This window comes from Tachyglossus aculeatus, chromosome 2 (genome assembly GCF_015852505.1).
Source record: "Tachyglossus aculeatus isolate mTacAcu1 chromosome 2, mTacAcu1.pri, whole genome shotgun sequence".
Lineage (NCBI taxonomy): Eukaryota > Metazoa > Chordata > Mammalia > Monotremata > Tachyglossidae > Tachyglossus > Tachyglossus aculeatus.
In genome coordinates this window covers 39,865,099-39,891,962 of record NC_052067.1, presented here as the reverse complement: position 1 = coordinate 39,891,962, position 26,864 = coordinate 39,865,099, and the positions used below count along the sequence as shown (strand labels likewise).

General features: G+C 43.1%; 1 long non-coding RNA gene across 1 annotated transcript; it reads left to right on the top strand.

Moving 5' to 3' along the window:
* The first annotated feature begins 1,330 nt into the window (after positions 1-1,330).
* On the top strand, positions 1,331-26,364 carry LOC119945727. Its single transcript, XR_005456327.1, has 4 exons — positions 1,331-1,401; positions 21,187-21,263; positions 23,860-23,898; positions 26,230-26,364. It is a non-coding gene; the product is annotated as an uncharacterized LOC119945727 (long non-coding RNA).
* Positions 26,365-26,864: the final 500 nt, after the last annotated feature.

Below are 26,864 nucleotides of genomic sequence, written 5' to 3'. Positions count from 1 at the left end.
CACTGTTAGCGCTCAGTACATACGGTTGAATGAATGAATGAATAGGACAGTGCTCTGTGCACAGTCAGGGCTCAGTAAATACGGTTGAATGAATGAATGAATAGTCCAGTGCTCTGCACACAGTCAGCGCTCAATAAACACGGTTGAATGAATGAATGAATAGTACAGTGCTCTGCGCACAGTCAGCGCTCAATACATACGGTTGAATGGATGAATGAATGAATAGGACAGCGCTCTGCGCACAGTAAGCTCCCAATAAATACGGTTGAATGAATGAATGAATAGGACAGTGCTCAGCGCACTGTTAGCGCTCAGTACATACGGTTGAATGAATGAATGAATAGGACAGTGCTTTACGCACAGTCAGCGCCCAATAAATACAGTTGAATGAATGAATAGGACAGTGCTCTGCGCACAGTCAGCGCTCAGTAAATGAGGTTGAATGAATGAATGAATAGTACAGTGCTCTGCGCACAGTAAGCGCCCAATAAATATGGTTGGATGAATTAATGAATAGTACAGTGCTCTGTGCGCAGCAAGCTCTCAATAAATACAACTGAATGAATGAATAGTATAGTGCTCTGCGCAGTCAGCAATCAATAAATACGACTGGATGAATGAATGAATAGTACAGTGCTCTGCACACAGTCAGCGCTCAATAAATACGGTTGAATGAATGAATGAACAGTACAGTGCTCTACGCACAGTAAGCGCCCAATAAATACGGATAAATGAATGAATAGGACAGTGCTCTGCCAAAGTCAGCGCTCAATACATACGGTTGAATGAATGAATGAATAGTACAATGCTCTGCGCAAAGTCAGCGCTCAATACATACGGTTGAATGAATGGATGAATAGTACAGTGCTCCGTGCACAGTAAGCTCCCAATAAATACGGTTGAATGAATGAATGAATGAATGAATAGGACAGTGCTCTGCTCACAGTCAGCGCTCAATAAATACGGTTGAATGAATGAATGAATGAATGAATAGGACAGTGCTCTGCGCACTGTAAGCGCTCAGTAAATACGGTTGAATGAATGAATGAATAGGACAGTGCTCTGCGCACAGTAAGCTCCCAATAAATACGGTTGAATGAATGAATGAATGAATAGGACAGTGCTCTGCGCACAGTCAGCGCTCAATAAATACGGCTGAATGAATGAAAGGGCGTGGGAGCCTGGGCCGAAACTACAATTCCCGGCAGCACCCGCGGCCGCTCCCGGCCCCTGCGCACGCGCGGTGTCACGTGACGGTTCTCGCGAGGCTCACGTAGCGGGAGGTCGCCATTCCCATATCACGCGACCGCAGCGGTCGCGCGTCACGCGACGGGGGTGTCCGCGTTTCCCGGGTCACGTGACGGGGGTCCGGGCTCCACCATGGCGGAAGCGGCGGCGCAGGTGCGTACTGAGCGCTCCCCCGGGGGGCTGGGCACCGTGCGAGGCGCCCCCTGCCGAACGGGCGGGTGGGGGAGGCGGCGGCGGTCCTGGGTTCTAATCCCGCCCGCCTCTGCTTTGGGTCGTCTGTAGTGAGCGCTCCCTGGGTGCGCGGCAGTGTACTGAGCGCTTGGCTCTGCTGCGTGACCCTGGGCGGGTCACTGCATTCATTCATTCAATCAATCGTTTTTACTGAGCGCTCACTGTGTGCAGAGCACTGTGCTAAGCGCTTGGGAAGGCCAAGTTGGCAACATAGAGAGACGGTCAATCAATTAATCGTATTTCTTGAGCGCTTACTGTGTGCAGAGCACTGTACTAAGCGCTTGGGAAGTACAGGTTGGCAACATTTAGAGACGGTCCCTACCCAACATTTATTCATTCATTCAAAAGTATTTATTGAGCAATTACTGTGTGCAGAGCACTGGACTAAGCGCTTGGGAAGGACAAGTTGGCAACATTTAGAGACGGTCAGTCAATCAATCGTATTTATTGAGCGCTTACTGTGTGCAGAGCACTGTACTAAGCGCTTGGGAAGTACAAGTTGGCAACATAGAGAGACGGTCAATCAATCAATCGTATTTATTGAGCGCTTACTGTGTGCAGAGCACTGTGCTAAGCGCTTGGGAAGTACAGGTTGGCAACATTTAGAGACGGTCCCTACCCAACATTTATTCATTCATTCAAAAGTATTTATTGAGCAATTACTGTGTGCAGAGCACTGTACTAAGCGCTTGGGAAGGACAAGTTGGCAACATTTAGAGACAGTCCCTACCCAACATTTATTCATTCATTCAAAAGTATTTATTGAGCAATTACTGTGTGCAGAGCACTGTACTAAGCGCTTGGGAAGGACAAGTTGGCAACATTTAGAGACGGTCAGTCAATCAATCGTATTTATTGAGCGCTTACTGTGTGCAGAGCACTGGACTAAGCGCTTGGGAAGGACAAGTTGGCAACATTTAGAGACAGTCCCTACCCAACAGTCATTCATTCATTCAGTTGTGTTTATTGAGCGCTTACTGTGTGCAGAGCACTGTCCTAAGCGCCTGGGAAGTACAAGTTGGCAACGTTTAGAGACGGTCCCTACCCAACATTTATTCATTCATTCAAAAGTATTTATTGAGCACTTACTGTGTGCAGAGCACTGGACTAAGCGCTTGGGAAGTCCAAGTTGGCAATATCTAGAGACGGTCCCTACCCAACATTCATTCATTCAATCGTAATTCATTCATTCAATCGTATTTATTGAGCACTTACTGTGTGCAGAGCACTGGACTAAGCGCTTGGGAAGTCCAGGTTGGCAACATCTAGAGACGGTCCCTACCCAACAGCGGGCTCACAGTCTAGAAGGGGGAGACAGACAAGAAACAAAACATATTAACAAAATAAAATAAATAGAATAAATACATACAAATAAAATAAATAAATTCATTCATTCAGTCGTATTTATTGAGCGCTTACTATGTGCAGAGCACGGAACGAAGCACTTGGGAAGTCCAAGTTGGCAACATATAGAGTCGGTCTAGAAGGGGGAGACAGACAAAACAAAACATATTAACAAAGTAAAATAAATACAATAAATTTGTACAAATAAAATAAATAAATGCATTCATTCATTGTCATATTTATTGAGCGCTTACTGTGTGCAGAGCACTGTACTAAGCTCTTGGGAAGTCCAAGTTGGCAACATATAGAGACGGTCCCTACCCAACAGTCTCTTCCCCCAGCGCCTAGAACAGTGCTTTGCACACGGTAAGCGCTTAATAAATGCCACTCTTATTATGATTGTTATTAATAAGTGCCACTATTATGATAATTATTGTGGTTTCAAAGGGTTGGGGAGCGAGAGGCGGCGCCGGGGAGTCTCACCTTTCCCACCGGGTAGTTATTGAGCGCTTACTGGGTGCAGAGCACTGTACTAAGCGCTTGGGAAGTACAGGTTGGCAACATTTAGAGACGGTCCCTACCCAACATTTATTCATTCATTCAAAAGTATTTATTGAGCAATTACTGTGTGCAGAGCACTGTACTAAGCGCTTGGGAAGGACAAGTTGGCAACATTTAGAGACGGTCAGTCAATCAATCGTATTTATTGAGCGCTTACTGTGTGCAGAGCACTGTGCTAAGCGCTTGGGAAGGACAAGTTGGCAACATCTAGAGACGGTCCCTACCCAACATTTATTCATTCATTCAAAAGTATTTATTGAGCACTTACTGAGTGCAGAGCACTGGACTAAGCGCTTGGGAAGTACAAGTTGGCAACATTTAGAGACGGTCCCTACCCAACAGTCATTCATTCAATCGTATTTATTGAGCGCTTACTGTGTGCAGAGCACTGTACTAAGCGCTTGGGAAGGACAAGTCGGCAACATTTAGAGACGGTCAGTCAATCAATCGTATTTATTGAGCGCTTACTGTGTGCAGAGCACTGGACTAAGCGCTTGGGAAGGACAAGTTGGCAACATTTAGAGACAGTCCCTACCCAACAGTCATTCATTCATTCAGTTGTGTTTATTGAGCGCTTACTGTGTGCAGAGCACTGTACTAAGCGCTTGGGAAGTACAAGTTGGCAACGTATAGAGACGCTTCCTACCCAACATTCATTCATTCATTCAATCGTATTTATTGAGCGCTTACTGCGTGCAGAGCACTGTACTAAACGCTTGGGAAGTACAAGCTGGCGATATCTAGAGACTGTCCCTACCCAACAGTCATTCATTCATTCAATCGTATTTATTGAGCGCTTGCTGTGTGCAGAGCACTGTACTAAGCACTTGGGAAGTCCAAGTTGGCAACATTTAGAGACGGGCCCTACCCAACATTCATTCATTCAATCAATCGTATTTACTGAGCGCTTACTGCGTGCAGAGCACTGTACTAAGCGCTTGGGAAGTCCAAGTTGGCAACATCTAGAGACGGTCCCTACCCAACAGTCATTCATTAATTCAGTCGTGTTTATTGAGCACTTACTGTGTGCAGAGCACTGTACTAAGCGCTTGGGAAGTCCAAGTTGGCAACATACAGAGACGGTCCCTACCCAACATTCATTCATTCATTCAATCGTATTGAGCGCTTACTGTGTGCAGAGCACTGTACTAAGCGCTTGGGAAGTCCAAGTTGGCAACATCTAGAGATGATCCCTACCCAACAGCGGGCTCACAGTCTAGAAGGGGGAGACAGAGAACAAAACCAAACATATTAACAAAATAAAATAAATAGAATAAATATGTACAAATAAAATAAATAAATGCAGTCATTCATTCAGTCGTATTTAGTGAGCGCTTACTGTGTGCTGAGCACTGGACTGAGCGCTGGGGAAGTCCAAGTTGGCCACATCTAGAGACGGTGCCTACCCAACAGCGGACTCACAGTCTAGAAGGGGAAGACAGACAAGAAACAAAGCGTATTAACAAAACAAAATAAATAGAATAAATACATACAAATAAAATAAATAAATTCATTCATTCAGTCGTATTTATTGAGCGCTTACTGTGTGCAGAGCACTGGACTAAGCGCTTGGGAAGTCCAAGTTGGCAACGTGTAGAGTTGGTCTAGAAGGGGGAGACAGACAAAGCATATTAACAAAGTAAAATAAATAGAATAAATATGTACAAATAAAATAAATAAATGCATTCATTAATTCAATCATATTTATTGAGCGCTTACTGTGTGCAGAGCACTGGACTAAGCGCCTGGGAAGTCCAAGTTAGCAACATCTAGAGACGGTCCCTACCCAACAGTGGGCTCACAGTCTAGAATTATTATTGAGAAATAGTGTGGTTTAGAGGAAAGAGCCCGGGCTTGGGAGTCAGAGGTCATGGGTTCTAATCCCGGCTCTGCCAGTTGTCTGCTGGGTGACTTTGGGCAAGCCACTTCACTTCTCTGGGCCTCAGTTCCCTCATCTGGAAAATGGGGATGAAGACTGTGAGCCCCGCGTGGGACAACCTGATCACCTTGTATCCCCCCCAGCGCTTAGAACAGTGCTTGGCACATAGTAAGCGTAGGCTGTGAGTCCGTTGTTGGGCAGGGACCATCTCTATATTGTAAATAATAATAAATAATAATGATGGCATTTATTAAGCGCTTACTATGTGCAAAGCAAAGGACAGTATGACTGGCGATTCTAGCAAGGTGAGATTATAAATTCCTGGAGAGCAGGGATCGAATCTACCAGAGGTTCAGCGGGGCTCAGTGGAAAGAGCCCGGGCTTGGGAGTCAGAGGTCATGGGTTCGAATCCCGCTCCGCCGCTTGTCGGCTGTGTGACTTTGGACAAGTCACTTGTCCAAATGAGAAGCAGTGTGGTCTAATGGATAGAGCCTGGCCTGGGATTCGGAAGGACCTGGGTTCTAGTCCTGGCTTTGCCAGCGTGGCTCAGTGGAAAGAGCACAGGCTTTGGAGTCAGAGGTCGTGGGTTCGAATCCTGCCTCCCCTACATGTCTGCTGTGTGACTTTGGGCAAGTCACTTCACTTCTCTGGGCCTCAGTTCCCTCATCTGTCAAATGGGGGTTAAATAATAATAATAATAATAATAATGATGGCATTTGTTAAGTGCTTACTATGCGCAAAGCACTGCTCTAAGCGCTGGGGAGGTTACGAGGTGATCAGGTTGTCCCACGGGGGGCTCACAGGTCATGGGAGTCAGAGGTCATGGGTTCTAATCCCGGCTCCGCCCAAAGTCACACAGCGGACAGGTGGCGGAGCCGGGATTCGAACCCATGACCTCTGACTCCCAAGCCCGGGCTCTTTCTACTGAGCCATTCTGAATCTCTGGTAGATTCGATCCCTGCTCTCCAGGAGATAATAATAATAATAATAATGACATTTATTAAGCGCTTACTATGTGCAAAGCACTGTTCTAAGCGCTGGGGAGGTTACAGAGGGATCAGGTTGTCCCTTGGGGGGCTCACAGTCTTAATCCCCATTTTACAGATGAGGGAACTGAGGCACAGAGAAGTTAAGTGACTTCCCCAAAGTCACGCAGCTGACAATTGGCAGAGCCGGGACTTGAACCCATGACCTCTGACTCCAAAGCCAGGGCTCTTTCCACTGTGCCACGCTGATTACAATCAATAATAATGATAGTATTTGGTAAGCGCTTACCATGTGTAAAGCACTGTTCTAAGCGCTGGGGAGGTTACAAGGTGATCAGTTTGTCAATCAGTCAATCGTGTTTATTGAGTGCTTACTGTGTGCAGAGCACTGTACTAAGTGCTTGGGAAGTACAAGTTGGCAACATATAGAGACGGTCCCTACCCAACAGTGGGCTCACAGTCCCACGGGGGGCTCACAGTCTTAATCCCCATTTTCCAGATGAGGGAACTGAGGCACAGAGAAGTGAAGTGACTTGCCCAAAGTCACACAGCGGACAGTTGGCGGAGCCGGGATTTGAACCCATGACCTCTGACTCCAAAGCCCGGGCTCTTTCCTCCTCCAGGAGGCCTTCCCAGACTGAGCCCCCTCCTTCCTCTCCCCCTCGCCCCCCTCTCCATCCCCCCCATTTTACCTCCTTCCCTTCCCCACAGCACCTGTATATTTGTATATATGTTTGTACATATTTATTACTCTATTTATTTTACTTGTACCTATCTATTCTATTTATTTTATTTTGTTAATATGTTTGGTTGTGTTCTCTGTCTCCCCCTTCTAGACTGTGAGCACACTGTTGGGTAGGGACTGTTTATATGTTGCCAGCTTGTACTTCCCAAGCACTCAGTACAGTGCTCTGCACACAGTAAGCCCTCAATAAATACGATTGATTGATTGATTTCCACTGAGCCACGCTGCACAAGGAATTTACGTTTGAGAGGAGGAGTTTATGGAGCTGCTACCATGATGGACGTCCTTTAATGGAAGCAGCCCCTTTACTGTTATACCCCCTTCTCTTGGGTTGCTTTTCTCCCTTATCACTCACCTTAATTTTCCTAGATTAAATTCCTTAAAGTGGCAAAAACAATCCCGGCCAGTAGGACCGAGGCAGGGAATGGGAGTCAACAAACGTTTCTTCCCAAACTAAATCAATTATGCCAACTTTTGAATTTTGGCCTCACAAAAGGAGCACAGGCCTGAAAACCTGGGTTCTGTTCCTGGCTCTGCCACTTGTCTGCTATGTGACCTTGGGCTAAACAGTTAAGTTTGCCGTGCCTCAGTTTCCTCATCTGTAAGATGGGGATTCAATGCCCATTTTCCCTCCGACTTAGACTGTGAGCCCTGAGGTGGAGGAATTGCCTCTGCCTTGATTATCTTGTTTCTGTCCTTGGTGGTGAGGGTGGCACCTGTCACGTAGTAAGCACTCAGTAGGTTCCATTATTTTTATACCCAAAACATATATATGTTGCCATCTTGTACTTCCCAAGCGCTTAGTACAGTGCTCTGCACACAGTAAGCGCTCAATAAATACGATTGATTGATTGATTTCCACTGAGCCACGCTGCACAAGGAATTTACGTTTGAGAGGAGGAGTTTATGGAGCTGCTACTATGATGGACGCCCTTCAATGGAAGCAGCCCGTTTACTTGGGTTGTTTTTCTCCCTTATCATTCACCTTAATTTTCCTAGATTAAATTCCTTAAAGTGGCAAAAACAATCCCGGCCAGTAGGACCAAGGCAGGGAATGGGAGTCAACAAACGTTTCTTCCCAAACTAAATCAACTTATGCCAAATTTTGAATTTTGGCCTCACGAAAGGAGCACAGGCCTGACAACCTGGGTCCTGTTCCTGGCTCTGCCACTTGTCTGCTATGTGACCTTGGGCTAAACAGTTAAGTTCGCCGTGCCTCAGTTTCCTCATCTGTAAGATGGGGATTCAATGCCCATTTTCCCTCCGACGTAGACTGTGAGCCCCGAGGTGGAGGAATTGCCTCTGCCTTGATCATCTTGTTTCTGTCCTTGGTGGTGAGGGTGGCACCTGTCACGTAGTAAGCACTCAGTAGGTTCCATTATTTTTATACCCAAAACATATATATGTTGCCATCTTGTACTTCCCAAGTGCTTAGTACAGTGCTCTGCCCACAGTAAGCGCTCAATAAATATCATTGATTGATTGATTTCCACTGAGCCACGCTGCACAAGGAATTTACGTTTGAGAGGAGGAGTTTATGGAGCTGCTACCATCATCATCATCAATCGTATTTATTGAGCGCTTACTGTGGGCAGAGCACTGTACTAAGCGCTTGGGAAGTACAAGTTGGCAACATATAGAGACGGTCCCTACCCAACAGTGGGCTCACAGTCTAAAAGGCACCTGTCACGTAGTAGGCACTCAGTAGGTTCCATTATTTTTATACCCAAAACATCTATATGTTGCCATCTTGTACTTCCCAAGCGCTTAGTACAGTGCTCTGCACACAGTAAGTGCCCAATAAATATGATTGATTGAAAGAATGTTCCCTAATTCTTCTGTTGCATTGAAAATTAGGTAATGAAAAACCACATTATAGCAAGAATGAGAAGCAGTGTGGTCTAATGGATAGGGCATGGCCTGGGATTCAGAAGGACCTGGGTTCTAATCCTGGCTTTGCCAGCGTGGCTCAGTGGAAAGAGCCCGGGCCTTGGAGTCAGAGGTCGTGGGTTTGAATCCCGCCTCCCCTGCATGTCTGCTGTGTGACCTTGGGCAAGTCATTTAACTTCTCAGGGCCTCAGTTCCCTCATCTGTAAAATGGGGATTAAGACTGTGAGCCCCCCTGTGGGACAACCTGATCACCTTGTAGCCTCCCCAGTGCTTAGAACAGTGCTTTGCACATAGTAAGCGCTTAACAAATACCATTATTATTATTATTATTATGAGTCACTTCACTTAATAATAATGATGGCATTTATTAAGCGCTTACCAAGTGCAGAGCACTGTTCTAAGCGCTGGGGAGGTTACAAGGTGATCAGGTTGTCCCCCGGGGGGCTCACAGTCTTAATCCCCATTTTACAGATGAGGTAACCGAGGCCCAGAGAAGTGAAGTATATATGTATATTTGTTTGTACATATTTATTACTCTATTTATTTTACCTGTACATATCCTATTTATTTTATTTTGTTAGTATGTTTGGTTTTGTTCTCTGTCTCCCCCTTTTAGACTGTGAGCCCACTGTTGGGTAGGGACTGTCTCTATATGTTGCCAACTTGTACTTCCCAAGCGCTTAGTACAGTGCTCTGCACACATTAAGCGCTCAATAAATACGATTGATTGAAGTGACTTGCCCAAAGTCACACAGCTGACAATTGGCGGAGCCGGGATTTGAACCCATGACCTCCGACTCCCAAGCCCGGGCTCTTTCCACTGAGCCACGCTGCTCCACTTCTCTCTGACTCAGTTCCCTCATCTGTAAAGTGGGGATTAAGACTGTGAGCCCCATGTGGGACAGGGACTATGTCCAACCTGATTACTCTGTATCTACCCCAGCCGCTTAATACAGTGTCTGGCACATAGTAAGCATTTAACGGAGAGAGAAGCAGCGTGGCTCAGTGGAAAAGAGCCCGGGCTTTGGAGTCAGAGGTCATGGGTTCGAACCCCGGCTCCACCAATTGTCAGCCGTGTGACTTTGGGCAAATCACTTGACTTCTGTGTGCCTCAGTTACCTCATCTGTAAAATGGGGATTAAGACTGTGAGCCCCACGTGGGATACCTGATCACCTTGTAACCTCCCCAGCGCTTAGAACAGTGCTCTGCACATAGTAAGCGCTTAATAAATGCCCTCATTATTATTATTATTATTATTATTAAATGGCATAAAAAGAAAAAAAAATGACCATTCCTTCTGGGTCATCGTTTCCCTTCCCCTACTATCCATAAAAAATCCAGATAATCCTGAAAACTAAATCAAATTGGGAAACAGAGACGCAGATTTATTCCATCCGAGGCTCTCTGTCTGCCCTGGTGCCTGTCTGTCTCTGACTTCTCAGGCGTTTCTGCAGCTTTTTATTACAGGGCGCAGCGATGCGTTATTTCATCATCATCATCATCAATCGTATTTATTGAGCGCTTACTATGTGCAGAGCACTGTACTAAGCGCTTGGGAAGTACAAATTGGCAACATATAGAGACAGGCCCTACCCAACAGTGGGCTCACAGTCTAAGAGGGGGAGACAGAGAACAAAACCAAACATACTAACAAAATAAAATAGAATAGATATGTCAAGTAAAATAAATAAATAAATACATAGAGTAATAAATATGTACAAACATATATACATATATACAATTTCCATCTGTCCTCACCTTCCGAATAGAAAATAATCTGTGAAGAAATACTCGGGCATCGTTCGATGCCATCCCGGGGTCCATCCGTTCCCTTCCCCTACTACAGGGCGCAGCGATACGTTATTTCATCATCATCATCAACAATCGTATTTATTACAGGGCCCAGCGATGCGTTATTTCATCATCATCATCATCATCATCAACAATTGTATTTATTGAGCACTTACTATGTGCAGAGCACTGTACTAAGCGCTTGGGAAGTACAAATTGGCAACATATAGAGACAGTCCCTACCCAACAGTGGGCTCACAGTCTAAAAGGGGGAGACAGAGAACAAAACCAAACATACTAACGAAATAAAATAAATAGAATAGATATGTACAAGTAAAATAAATAAATAAATAGAGTAATAAATATGTACGAACACATATACATATATACAATTTCCATCTGTCCTCACCTTCCGAATAGAAAATAATCTGTGAAAAAATAGTCGGGCATCGTTCGATGCCATCCCGGGGTCCATCCGTTCCCTTCCCCTACTATCCATAAAAAAATCCAGATAATCCTGAAAACTAAATCAAATTGGGAAACAGAGACGCAGATTTATTCCATCCGAGGCTCTCTGTCTGCCCTGGTGTCTGTCTGTCTCTGACTTCTCAGACGTTTCTGCGGCTTTTTATTACAGGGCGCAGCGATAGGTTATTTCATCATCATCATCATCAATCGTATTTATTGAGCGCTTACTATGTGCAGAGCACTGTACTAAGCGCTTGGGAAGTACAAATTGGCAACACATAGAGACGGTCCCTACCCAACAGTGGGCTCACAGTCTAAGAGGGGGAGACAGAGAACAAAACCAAACATACTAACAAAATAAAATAAATAGAATAGATATGTACAAGTAAAATAAATAAATAAATAAATAGAGTAATAAATATGTACAAACATATATACATATATACAATTTCCATCTGTCCTCACCTTCCGAATAGAAAATAATCTGTGAAAAAATACTCGGGCATCGTTCGATGCCATCCCGGGGTCCATCCGTTCCCTTCCCCTACTACAGGGCGCAGCGATACGTTATTTCATCATCATCATCATCATCAACAATTGTATTTATTACAGGGCGCAGCGATGCGTTATTTCATCATCATCATCAACAACAATCGTATTTATTGAGCGCTTACTATGTGCAGAGCACTGTACTAAGCGCTTGGGAAGTACAAATTGGCAACATACAGAGAAAGGCCCTACCCAACAGTGGGCTCACAGTCTAAGAGGGGGAGACAGAGAACAAAACCAAACATACTAACAAAATAAAATAGAATAGATATGTACAAGTAAAATAAATAAATAAATAGAGTAATAAATATGTACAAACATATATACATATATACAATTTCCATCTGTCCTCACCTTCCGAATAGAAAATAATCTGTGAAGAAATACTCGGGCATCGTTCGATGCCATCCCGGGGTCCATCCATTCCCTTCCCCTACTATCCATAAAAAAATCCAGATAATCCTGAAAACTAAATCAAATTGGGAAACAGAGATGCAGATTTATTCCCTCCGAGGCTCTCTGTCTGCCCTGGTGTCTGTCTGTCTCTGACTTCTCAGGCGTTTCTGCAGCTTTTTATTACAGGGCGCAGCGATGCGTTATTTCATCATCATCATCATCAATCGTATTTATTGAGCGCTTACTATGTGCAGAGCACTGTACTAAGCGCTTGGGAAGTACAAATTGGCAACATATAGAGACAGGCCCTACCCAACAGTGGGCTCACAGTCTAAGAGGGGGAGACAGAGAACAAAACCAAACATACTAACAAAATAAAATAGAATAGATATGTCAAGTAAAATAAATAAATAAATACATAGAGTAATAAATATGTACAAACATATATACATATATACAATTTCCATCTGTCCTCACCTTCCGAATAGAAAATAATCTGTGAAGAAATACTCGGGCATCGTTCGATGCCATCCCGGGGTCCATCCGTTCCCTTCCCCTACTACAGGGCGCAGCGATACGTTATTTCATCATCATCATCAACAATCGTATTTATTACAGGGCCCAGCGATGCGTTATTTCATCATCATCATCATCATCATCAACAATTGTATTTATTGAGCACTTACTATGTGCAGAGCACTGTACTAAGCGCTTGGGAAGTACAAATTGGCAACATATAGAGACAGTCCCTACCCAACAGTGGGCTCACAGTCTAAAAGGGGGAGACAGAGAACAAAACCAAACATACTAACGAAATAAAATAAATAGAATAGATATGTACAAGTAAAATAAATAAATAAATAGAGTAATAAATATGTACGAACACATATACATATATACAATTTCCATCTGTCCTCACCTTCCGAATAGAAAATAATCTGTGAAAAAATAGTCGGGCATCGTTCGATGCCATCCCGGGGTCCATCCGTTCCCTTCCCCTACTATCCATAAAAAAATCCAGATAATCCTGAAAACTAAATCAAATTGGGAAACAGAGACGCAGATTTATTCCATCCGAGGCTCTCTGTCTGCCCTGGTGTCTGTCTGTCTCTGACTTCTCAGACGTTTCTGCGGCTTTTTATTACAGGGCGCAGCGATAGGTTATTTCATCATCATCATCATCAATCGTATTTATTGAGCGCTTACTATGTGCAGAGCACTGTACTAAGCGCTTGGGAAGTACAAATTGGCAACACATAGAGACGGTCCCTACCAAACAGTGGGCTCACAGTCTAAGAGGAGGAGACAGAGAACAAAACCAAACATACTAACGAAATAAAATAGAATAGATATGTACAAGTAAAATAAATAAATAAATAAATAGAGTAATAAATATGTACAAACATATATACATATATACAATTTCCATCTGTCCTCACCTTCCGAATAGAAAATAATCTGTGAAAAAATACTCAGGCATCGTTCGATGCCATCCCGGGGTCCATCCGTTCCCTTCCCCTACTACAGGGCGCAGCGATACGTTATTTCATCATCATCATCATCATCATCAACAATCGTATTTATTACAGGGCGCAGCGATGCGTTATTTCATCATCATCATCATCAACAATTGTATTTATTGAGCACTTACTATGTGCAGAGCACTGTACTAAGCACTTGGGAAGTACAAATTGGCAACACAAAGAGACGGTCCCTACCCAACAGTGGGCTCACAGTCTAAGAGGGGGAGACAGAGAACAAAACCAAACATACTAACAAAATAGAATAGATATGTACAAGTAAAATAAATAGAGTAATAAATATGTACAAACATATATACATATATACAATTTCCATCTGTCCTCACCTTCCGAATAGAAAATAATCTGTGAAAAAATACTCGGGCATCGTTCGATGCCATCCCGGGGTCCATCCCGGGAAGGGCACTGGGATTTTTTTTGGAAGATGGGTTCGAAGGTCTCCATCTTTTATTGCTTTTGTGGTGAATTTTTGAGTTTTTTTTTTTTTACAGAGCACTTAGCCCATTGTCTTGTGCGTCCTCCTGGTGCTGGGCCGCATGGGTCCACGGCAATATGGGCGTCAATCAATCAATCATCAATCATACTTATTGAGCGCTTACTGTGTGCACAGCACTGTACTAAGCGCTTGGGAAGTACAATAATAATAATGGCATTTATTAAGCGCTTACTATGTGCAAAGCACTGTTCTAAGCGCCTCCCCAGCGCTTAGAACAGTGCTTTGCACATAGTAAGCGCTTAATAAATGCCATTATTATTATTACAAGTTGGCAACGTATAGAGGCAGTCCCTACCCACCAGTGGGCTCACAGTCTAAAAGGGGGAGACAGGGAAAACCAAACATACTAACAAAATAAAATAAATAGAATAGATAGGTACAAGTAAAATGAATAAATAAATAGAGTAATAAATATGTACAAACATATATACAGACAGCGTCCTGTCTTCCCCCACACCGCCCCCGAACGCAAAACTCACAACCTCACAACCTCTGGGCTGGCGTGTGTTGGGGCCAAGGCCACACACCTGTGAGGGGGAAAAAAAGTCTCCCACATTAGACCTTAAGCTCTAGATTTTAAGCCTGTTGCGGGCAGGGAATGTGTTTGCTGTTATATTGTAGTCTCCCAAGCGCTTTGTATTGTGTCTGCACACGGTAAGTGCTCAATAAATATGATCGAATGAATGAATAAACTCCTTGAAGCCAGGGATAAATAATAATAATAATAATAATGGTGGCATTTATTAAGCCATTACTATGTGCAAAGCACTGATTATATCTACTAACTCGTGTTGTGCTCTCCCAACTGCTTTGTACGGTGCTCTGCACGCAGTAAGCGCTCAATAAATACGATTGATTGATTGTACTCTCCCAAGTGCTTTGGACAGTGCTCTGCTCACAGTGAGTGCTTAATAAATATAATTGAACGAATGAATAAACTCCTTGAAGCCAGGGATAATAATAATAATAATAATGGTGCCATTTATTAAGCGCTTACTGTGTGCAAAGCGCTGATTATATCTACTAACTCTGTTGTGTTGTACTCTCCCAACTGCTTTGTATAGTGCTCTGCACACAGTAAGCGCTCAATAAATATGATCGATTGATTGATTGATTGTACTCTCCCAAGTGCTTTGGACAGTGCTCTGCTCAGAGTGAGTGCTTAATAAATATGATTGAATGAATGCATAAACTCCTTGAAGCCAGGGATTATAATAATAATAATAATAATGGTGGCATTTATTAAGCGCTTACTATGTGCAAAGCACTGATTACATCTAACGCTGTTGTGTTGTACTCTCCCAACTGCTTTGTATAGTGCTCTGCACGCAGTAAGCGCTCAATAAATATGATTGGTTGATTGATTGTACTCTCCCAAGTGCTTTGGACAGTGCTCTGCTCACACTCATAAATATGATTGAATGAATGAATAAACTCCTTGAAGCCAGAGATAATAATAATAATAGTAATGGCATTTATTAAGTGCTTACTGCTTCAGGGATAATAATAATAATGGTGGCATTTATTAAGTGCTTACTATGTGCAAAACACTGATTATATCTACTAACTCTGTTGTACTCTCCCAAGTGCTTTGTACAGTGCTCTGCACGCAGTAAGTGCTCAATAAGTGTGACTGAATGAATGAATAAACACCTGGAGGCCGGGGATCATATGTACTAAACTCTGTTGTGTTGTACTCTCCCAAGTGCTTTGTACAGTGCTCTGCTCACAGTGAGTGCTTAATAAATATGATTGAATGAATGAATAAACTCCTTGAAGCCAGGGATAATAATAATAATAATAATGGTGGCATTTATTAAGCACTTACTATGTGCAAAGCACTGATTATATCTACTAACTCTGTTGTGTTGTACTCTCCCAACTGCTTTGTATACTGCTCTGCCCACAGTAAGCGCTCAATAAATACGATTGATTGTACTCTCCCAAGTGCTTTGGACAGTGCTCTGCTCACAGTGAGTGCTTAATAAATATGATTGAATGAATGAATAAACTCCTTGAAGCCAGAGATAAATAATAATAATAATAATGGTGGCATTTATTAAGCGCTTACTATGTGCAAAGCACTGATTATATCTACTAACTCTGTTGTGGTGTACTCTCCCAACTGCTTTGTACAGTGCTCTGCACGCAGTAAGCGCTCAATAAATACGATTGATTGATTGATTGTAGTCTCCCAAGTGCTTTGGACAGTGCTCTGCTCACAGTGAGTGCTTAATAAATATGATTGAATGAATGAATAACCTCCTTGAAGCCAGGGATAAATAATAATAATAATAATGGTGGCATTTATTAAGCACTTACTATGTGCAAAGCACTGATTATATCTACTAACTCTGTTGTGTTGTACTCTCCCAAGTGCTTTGTACAGTGCTCTGCACACAGTAAGCGCTCAGTAAATATGATTGATTGATTGATTGTACTCTCCCAAGTGCTTTGGACAGTGCTCTGCTCACAGTGAGTGCTTAATAAGTATGATTGAATGAATGAATAAACTCCTTGAAGCCAGGGATAAATAATAATAATAATAATGGTAGCATTTGTTAAGCGCTTACTGCTTCAGGGATAATAATAGTAATAATAATGGTGGCATTTATTAAGCGCTTAAAGCACTGATTATATCTACTAACTCTGTTATGTTGTACTCTCCCAACTGCTTTGTACAGTGCTCTGCCCACAGTAAGTGCTCAATAAATGTGATTGAATGAATGAACTCCTGGAGGCCGGGGATCATATCTACTAAACTCTGTTGTGTTGTAGTCTCCCAAGTGCTTTGTACAGTGCTCTGCTCACAGTGAGTGCTTAATAAATATGATTGAATGACCGAATAAACTCCTTGAAGCCAGGGATAAATAATAGTAATAATAATGGTGGCATTTATTAAGCACTTACTATGTGCAAAGCACTGATTATATCTACTAACTCTGTTGTGTTGTACTCTCCCAAGTGCTCTGTACAGTGCTCTGCCCACAGTAAGTGCTCAATAAATGTGACTGAATGAATGAATAAACTCCTGCAGGCCAGGGATCATATCTACTAAACTCTGTTGTGTTGTAGTCTCCCAAGTGCTTTGTACAGTGCTCTGCTCACAGTGAGTGCTTAATAAATATGATTGAATGAATGAATAAACTCCTTGAAGCCAGGGATAAATAATAATAATAATAATGGTGGCATTTATTAAGCGCTTTCTATGTGCAAAGCACTGATTATATCTACTAACTCTGTTGCGTTGTACTCTCCCAACTGCTTTGTACAGTGCTCTGCCCACAATAAGTGCTCAATAAATGTGAATGAATGAATAAACTCCTGGAGGCCGGGGATCATATCTACTAAACTCTGTTGTGTTGTAGTCTCCCAAGTGCTTTGTACAGTGCTCTGCTCACAGTGAGTGCTTAATAAATATGATTGAATGAATGAATAAACTCCTTGAAGCCAGGGATAAAAAATAATAATAATAATAACGGTGGCATTTATTAAGCGCTTACTATGTGCAAAGCACTGATTATATCTACTAACTCTGTTGTGGTGTACTCTCCCAACTGCTTTGTACGGTGCTCTGCACGCAGTAAGCGCTCAATAAATACGATTGATTGATTGTACTCTCCCAAGTGCTTTGGACAGTGCTCTGCTCACAGTGAGTGCTTAATAAGTATGATTGAATGAATGAATAAACTCCTTGAAGCCAGGGATAATAATAATAATAATAATGGTGGCATTTATTAAGCGCTTTCTATGCGCAAAGCACTGATTATATCTACTAACTCTGTTGTGTTGTACTCTCCCAAGTGCTTTTGTACAGTGCTCTTCCCACAGTAAGTGCTCAATAAATGTGACTGAATGAATGAACAAACTCCTGGAGGCCAAGGAATCGTATCTACTAAACTCTGTTGTGTTGTAGTCTCCCAAGTGCTTTGTACAGTGTTCTGCTCACAGTGAGTGCTTAATAAATATGATTGAATGAATGAATAAACTCCTTGAAGCCAGGGATAAGAATAATAATAATAATGGTGGCATTTATTAAGCGCTTTCTATGTGCAAAGCACTGATTATATCTACTAACTCTGTTGTGTTGTACTCTCCCAACTGCTTTATACAGTGCTCTTCCCACAGTAAGTGCTCAATAAATGTGACTGATTGAATGAATGAACTCCTGGAGGCCAGGGATCATATCTACTAAACTCTGTTGTGTTGTACTCTCCCAAGTGCTTTGTACAATGTTCTGCTCACAGTGAGTGCTTAATAAATATGATTGAATGAATGAACTCCTTGAAGCCAGGGATAATAATAATAATAATAATAATAATAATAATAATGGTGGCATTTATTAAGCGCTTACTATGTGCAAAGCACTGATTATATCTACTAACTCTGTTGTACTCTCCCAACTGCTTTGTACAGTGCTCTGCACACAGTAAGCGCTCAATAAATACGATTGATTGATTGATTGTACTCTCCCAAGTGCTTTGTACAGTGCTCTGCTCACAGTGAGTGCTTAATAAATATGATTGAATGATTGAATAAACTCCTTGAAGCCAGGGATAATAATAATAATAATGGTGCCGTTTATTAAGCGCTTACTGTGTGCAAAGCACTGATTATATCTACTATGTCTGTTGTGTTGTACTCTCCCAACTGCTTTGTACAGTGCTCTGCCCACAGTAAGCGCTCAATAAATACGATTGATTGATTGAGTGTACTCTCCCAAGTGCTTTGTACAGTGTTCTGCTCACAGTGAGTGCTTAATAAATATGATTGAATGAACGAATAAACTCCTTGAAGCCAGGGATAATAATAATAATAATGGTGGTATTTATTAAGCGCTTACTATGTGCAAAGCACTGATCATATCTACTAACTCTTGTATTGTACTCTCCCAAGTGCTCTGTACAGTGCTCTGCCCACAGTAAGTGCTCAATAAATGTGATTGAATGAATGAACTCCTGGAGGCCAGGGATCATATCTACTAAACTCTGTTGTGTTGTAGTCTCCCAAGTGCTTTGGCAGTGCTCTGCTCACAGTGAGTGCTCAATAAATATGATTGAATGAATGAATAAGCTCTTTGAAGCCAGGGTTAATATCTACTAACTCGATTGTACTGTACTCTTCCAAGCACTTAGTGCAGTACTCTGCACACAGAAAGCGCTCCATAAATTCCACTGATTATTGGAAAGCATTGGAAAGCATCCCGGCTCCGCCACATGTCTGCTGTGTGACCTTGGGCAAGTCACTTCACTTCTCTGGGCCTCAGTTCCCTCATCTGTAAAATGGGGATGAAGACTGTGAGCCCCCCCCCGAGGGACAACCTGATCACCTTGTAACCTTCCCAGCGCTTAGAACAGTGCTTTGCACATAGTAAGTGCTTAATAAATACCATTAAAAAAAAAAAAAGTGTTCCAGCTGGGAACATGCATGTCGACACTTATTCTTTTATTGGGGCCCTATTTCAGTCCAATCAGGCAATTGATCCGTGGTACTTATTGAGCACTTCTCACTTGCCAGGAGAAACCCACCCGGCCAAATCCCGGTCACCTGGATGGACAGCCAGTGATCTGAGCTTGAAGTCAGCATATCGATCAGTCAGTGGTATTTATTGAGCGCTTACTATGTGCAGAGCACTGTACGAAGAGCTTAGGAGCGTACAATACAGGAGTCGGTAGACGTGGTCCCTGCCCATAATGAGCTTTCAGTCCCCTTTTAGACTGTGAGCCCACTGTTGGGTAGGGACTGTCTCTATATGTTGCCAACTTGTACTTCCCAAGCGCTTAGTACAGTGCTCTGCACACAGTAAGCGCTCAATAAATACGATCGGTTGATTGATTGATAGAAGTAGGGTAACAAACATGAATATGAATAAAGAAGGCGTTTATAATATGCAATTAGAAGCTAAGGACGTGTGCTTACGTACCCTTTCCCATTTCTCCGTGTACCCATCATCATCATCAATCGTATTTATTGAGCGCTTACTATGTGCAGAGCACTGTACTAAGCGCTTGGGAAGTACAAATTGGCAACAAATAGAGACAGTCCCGACCCGACAGTGGGCTCACAGTCTAAAAGGGGGAGACAGAGAACAAAACCAAACATACTCACAAAATAAAATAAATAGAGTAGATAGGTACAAATAAAATAAATCAATAAATAAATAGAGTAAAAAATAGGTACAAACATATATACATATACCCAGATGTCCTTGGTTCTTTCACAGAAAGGATGCCTCCTTGAAACGTTTAAAATGCAAACAGAAGGTTTGACGGCTGGAAAGGAAATTCAAACGGAAAAGTCAGCCCGAGGAATTGGGGTAGGGAGGTCGGCCAGGGGGAAGAGCTAATTTCTGGCCCGGGTCTCTCACCTAAACTCTGGAAAACGAAGCAATTAATGCAAAAGTTTCCCATCGAGGAGGAGAGGAAAACTGGGAATTAGGCCAGTGGCAACAGGCAGCTACGTGGCTGTATCCAGCCTGATTAACTCGTGTCTACCCCAGCGCTTAGACCAGTGCTTGACACATAGTAAGCGCTAAACAAATGCCATAAAATAGAGGTAAATAATGTCCCTAAAATAAATAGAGGTAAATAATGTCCCTACTTTTCTGACAATTGCCCTTCCATGAATTTTGGTTACCTCTCTGCTTAGCTTTCAGTATTGCAGTGGAAAGACATGATTTTTTCAGTGATTCAAAGGCCGATTAACCTTCCTTGAAATTATTTCCCCCCCGCATACAGTGTGCGTGTGAGCCTCTCATATAAAATGTGCACACTTATTTATCTCTTGTCAAAATATTACAGTTTCTCCCAGGATGTTAAACGACTACCCTTCTCGCTCGTTCTTTGTTTACATCGCAGCCTTTTGTAAAATGCCTACCTTTCCCGTCAGCGTATTAGTTGTAACCTTTTATTGCTATTGATAACCATAAGTACGTTAAGTAAATCTTCATTTTGCTGACCTCTTGGAGGACGCATGGCATCAGCAGATTCTGTCTTTTAGCGGACAGGTGAAAGATTAGCAGGACTAAACTCTTTTTTTTTTTCTTTTTTTCCCCCCTCAGAGCAGGAAGATTCATTATCTAGCGACCGGAAAAGTGACCCTAAAGGCACAGTTAGCTAAAAGTTGACGTTCAGCAAGGTAGGGAGTCATTTACACCTTATTCCACGTGCACCTTCAGTAAACCTATAATTCAAGACAAAAAAACTCATTTTTGATTCGAGTTTAAGGAGGGAACAGAGGCTCAGCAACCCGAGTTGCCTTGAAGATAACTTAAAACCAACGCTTTTTTCCTTCTGCCAAGATGCTGGAGATTGCTCGGCAAGATTGATTCCATTTTGCCGGAGAGCCATTCCCAATCAATCAATCAATCAATCATATTTATTGAGCGCTTACTATGTGCAGAGCACTGTACTAAGCGCTTGGGAAGTACAAATTGGCAACATATAGAGAGGCCAAGTGTCCAGCCACTACTTCAGTTGATATCCGTTGTTTGAAGTGATGTGGCAGTGGTTATTTTCTTGTCTTCGGGCTGGCAGCAGAAGCATCACAGCTTTGTTGTGTCGTAATCAATTGTATTTATTGAGCGCTAACTGTGTGCAGAGCACTTTCTAAGCGCTTGGGAGAGCACAGTACAACAGAGTTGCTCATCATCATCATCATCAATCGTATTTATTGAGCGCTTACTATGTGCAGAGCACTGTACTAAGCGCTTGGGAAGTACAAATTGGCAACATATAGACACAGTCCCTACCCAACAGTGGGCTCACAGTCTGAAAGGGGGAAGAGAGACATGTTCCCTGCCCACAATGAGCGTAGAGTCTGGAGGGGGACACAGATATTAATATAAATAAGCTACGGATATGGACTAGAGCTCGGGCCTTGAAGTCAGAAAGTCATGGGTTCTAATCCCTGTTCCACCGCTTGCCTGCTGCGTGACCTTGGGCAAGTCAGTTCACTTCCAGGTGCCTCAGTTACCTCACCTGTAAAGTGGGGATTAACGCGAGGAGCCCCAAGTGGGACTAATTTGTACCTACCCCAGTGCTTAATACAGTGCCTGGCATACAGTAAGCGTTTAACAAGTACCACAATTATTATCACTGTTATTAACCAGTGCCTCTGGTGGTGTCGTGGTATTGGGTGCTTACTATGTGCCAGGCAATGTACTAAGTGCTGCAGGAGATGCAAGTTAGGTTGGACACAGCCCCTGTGAGCCCACTGTTGGGTAGGGACCGTCTCTATATGTTGCCAACTTGTACTTCCCAAGTGCTTAGTACAGTGCTCTGCTCACAGTAAGCGCTCAATAAATACGATTGATTGATTGATTAATAATAATGATGATAATTGTTAAGCGCTTACTATGTGCAAAGCACGGTTCTAAGCGCTGGGGAGGTTATGAGGTGATCAGGTTGTCCCGCTGGGGGCTCACAGTATCAATTCCCATTTTACAGATGAGGGAATTGAGGCCCAGAGAGGTGAAGTGACTTGCCCAAGGTCACACAACAGACCAGTGGCGGAGGTAGGATTAGAACCCGGACCTTCTGGTTTCCAGGCTCATGTTCTTTCCATTAGGCCAAGCTGTCAGTGTGGCACCATTCATTCATTCATTCAATCGTATTTATTGAGTGCTTACTGGGTGCAGAGCACTGTACTAAGCGCTTAACCAGCGTAATAATAATAATAATGGTAATAGTGGCATTAAGCTCCTACTTTGTGCCAGGCACCGTACTAAGCGCCGGGATGGATACAAGCAAATCGGGTTGGATACAGTCCCTGTCCCCCATGGGGCTCATAATCAGGCGTGTTAGCCCAGGGAACTTAGGAATATGAATTATCAGCCAGAATCATCCTGACCTCATGTTTGGATTCTGAATCTTTCAAAGCTGAACAGAGCCTAGTAAATCAATCAATCAATCGTATTTATTGAGCACTTGCAGAGCACTGTACTAAGCACTTGGGAAGTACAAGTCAGCAACACATAGAGACAGTCCCTACCCAACAGCGGGCTCACAGTCTAGAAGGGGGAGACAGAGAACAAAACCAAACATATTAACAAAATAAAATAAATAGAATAGACATGTACAAGTAAAATAAATAAATAAATAGAGTAATAAATATGTACCAATATATACACATATATACAGGTAGTAAAAGTGGTGATGCTAAAATGAAAAGGGGAAGAATGGATATGGCCCAGTGGAAAGAACCTAAGCCTGCGAGCCAGAGGACCTGGGTCCTAATCCCTGCCCTGCCATTTGTCTGCTGTGTGACCTTGGGCAAGTCACTTCTCTGTGCCTCAGTTGCCTCCTCAGTCAATCCTATTCATTACACACTTACTGCGACCAGAGCACTGCACTAGGACTCTAGAGAGTACAATATCAGTCAATCAATCAATCGTATTTATTGAGCGCTTACTGTGTGCAGAGCACTGTACTAAGCGCTTGGGAAGTACAAGTTGGCAACATATAGAGACAGTCCCTACCCAACAGTGGGCTCACAGTCTAAAATATAACAGAAGGGGTAGACACGTCCCCCACCCACAGCGATCTTAAAATGGAGATTAAGACCATGAGCCCTTCTTGGGACAGGGCCCGTGTCCAGTCCGATTCGCTCGGCTCTCCCCCGACGCCTAGTACAGTGCCCGGCACGTAGTAAGCACTCAACAAATGCCGTTAAAAATAAACAAGCTTAATGTTCGCGCGCTGCTTGTTCTGATTGTTCTTTCGTCGACTTGCAGGAAGCGGCGTCTACTGAAGAGTCCACAGATGAATCTGAGGTAAGGCGAGAGGGAGAACGACATGTTTCCAGAACACCCTGCTGCACTGGGGAAACCGCAGGAAATGTCAGCCCAGGCGAAAACCTCTCTTTTACTGTCGTCTGACCTTGGCTACTCCTTACTCAAAGCCCAGCTGAACCGGAGGGTGCGCCATGGGTGATTGATTGAGCTGCGGGGAAAGACCACTTCTTTTCTTGCCGAAAACGCTTACCGCGTTAGTCTAAAATCCCAAGGAAAGGAACAAAAAAGACAGCCACTCCACGTGAGCGCAGGGTTTGCAACCGAGGCCTGCTGGCTAAGGGCAAACTCCGTCGAAGTGCTTCAAAGCCAAATGCCGAAGGATTTTGTTTTGTGTTCCTTGGCTTCATCATCAATCGTATTTATTATCGTATTAATACTGGACCTGCTGAACCCTTTGGCTGGCTTCACGTAGTGTTGACTCGGATAGGCAAAGCAGCAGAGCGGCGTGGCCTAATGGGTAGAGCCCGTCAGGACTTGGGTTCTAATCCCAGCTCTGCCTCCTGTGTGTTGTGTGACTGCGGGCAAGTCACTTCACTTTTCTAAGCCCCAGTTCCCTCATCTGTAAAAAGAGGATTAAGGCCAGGAGCCCCATGTGGGACATGGACGGCGACCAAGTCCTCTGTCTTCCCCTTTTAGACTGTGAGCCCACTGTTGGGTAGGGACCGTCTCTATATGTTGCCAACTTGTACCTCCCAAGCACTTAGTACAGAGCTCTGCACACAGTAAGCGCTCAATAAATACGATTGATGATGATGATGGTGATTAATACTTAATAATATTAATCGTATTTAGCTTCAGAAAAAAGGGGTTCATTCTCCCCAGTTGAGCTCATTTCCTTTTTGTGACCATGGGCAGACTTGTTGCATTTTGCAGTGAAAAGTGGTCCGTAGCGATTTAAATTAATCGGGCTATTTATTAAGTGCTTACTTTGGGGCAGGCGTTTGCTAAGCACTCGGGTAGATACAAGTTAAGCTGATCACACACAGTTCCCTGTCCTATTTGGAGCACACAGTCTAAAAGGTAAGGGGCAGCAGGGATCTTGTCCCAATCCACCACCAAATCCACATTTATTGAGCCCCTACTAGGGCAGAGCAGTGTTTTAAGGACTCTGGACAGCGTGACAGATTGAAGGAGTTTTAGAGAAGCAGCGTAGTGTAGTGGTTAGAGCTCAGGACTGTGAGTCAGAAGGTCATTCATTCAATCGTATTGAGCGCTTACTGTGTGCAGAGCACTGTACTAAGCGCTTGGCTAAGGTCATAGGTTCTAATCCCCACTCCGCTACTCACCTGCTGTGTGACCTTGAACAGGTCACTTTACTTCTCTGTGCCTCAATGACCTCATCCGTACAATGAGGATTAAGACTCTGAGTCTCACGTGAGACAGGGACTGTGTCCAATCCGATTTGCGTGTATCTAGTACGGTGCCTCGCGCATAGGAAGTGCTTAACAAAAACTGTAATTATTATTATTGTTGTTATCACAGTCTAGGAGGGAAAAAGTAGCATGTTCTGGGGAAAATGGAATACACTAGACCGTAAGCTCTGTCATATTGTACTCTATGAAGTACAAATGTTCATATGTACAAATGAAGTCTTGGAAAATGATTTACCAGTCAAAGACGCGTGTGTGGGTATGTCTCAGACTGTGGGTAGGGACTGTCTCTATATTTTGCCAACTTGTACTTCCCAAGCGCTTAGTACAGTGCTCTGCACACAGGAAGCGCTCAATGAATATGATTGAATGAATGAATGACTATTTTGGCTTTTAATATGCCTTTTTATCTAATTACTTGAGTCACACTAAGCAGTGGTTGCGTGAAATGCGATATTCCACGGACCCATCATTTTCAAGTATTTCTGCGAATGCTTTCTACAAGAATTATTTAGACTAACATTACCATTGATGATGATAATTTAATCTGCATTAATCCCCTGAAACTAGGGTCTTTAAGTATCCTTTCTTTTCACATGCCCTTGGTACTCTGCTTTTTCTCAATCCCATCTCCTGAATGTTATTTATTCTATCATGATATGATGAGCAACAGTATGTTTAAAATGGTATTCTAATTCTCAGGAGGAAAAAACTAAAACTGGAAAGGAGGTTTTTTTTATATATTTTAGAAGCACTAACCACCTTTTTAAAGAAAAACACATTTCATTTTATATCTTTACAAGAGATATACGAAGTGTATTTGCCACAATTTTCCCCCCCAAAGTCTACTATATTCTGGGATAAAGATGATGTCCATTTCGCTGAAAAGCCCCTTAACCCGTTTAGGTACTTTTGATTGTTTTAATGTTCTCTTCCGCAGGCGGATTGATGGCTTTGACCTGAAGTTAGGAACGCCACCCTCAGGACTAGTAATGGGCTAAAAAAAGACAAAGAGAGCTCCAACTTCGGACTGTTTATATACCGGTGGAAAAAAGTCTAAATAAATTATGGACCGCCTGCAGGAGAAATTCTCCTTTTTCCAACGATTCTTCTCCTCTGGGATTGTGTTTCACAGCAACTGGTGGTTACCTTCCCAGATATTTCTGCCAGTCAGAGCCAAAGAGATGGGTTTAGTGGTTGGGCTCCGTTAGTACAATGGCTAAATAACAAATACGTCGTTGAAGAGATGGCATGTTTGGGTTGTGTTTGGTCGTACTTAGGTGGTCTGATACCCCATTCTTCCCCCACCCCCCGGTTTCTTCTCTCCCTCTAGAACATAAGCTCATTATGGGCTGGGAAAGTGCTTAATTCCATTGTATTGTACTCTCCCAAGCGCTTAGTACAGTGCTCTGCACATAATAAGCTCTCAATAAATGCCGTTGATCGATTGATTGCCCTCATGGGTTAGGAAGTGATGATGGTGAAAGAGAATGGGAAGGGAAAGACAGAGAAGCAGCATGGCCTAGTAGATAGATGACAGGCTCGGAAGTCAGAAAGACCTGGATACTTATCCCG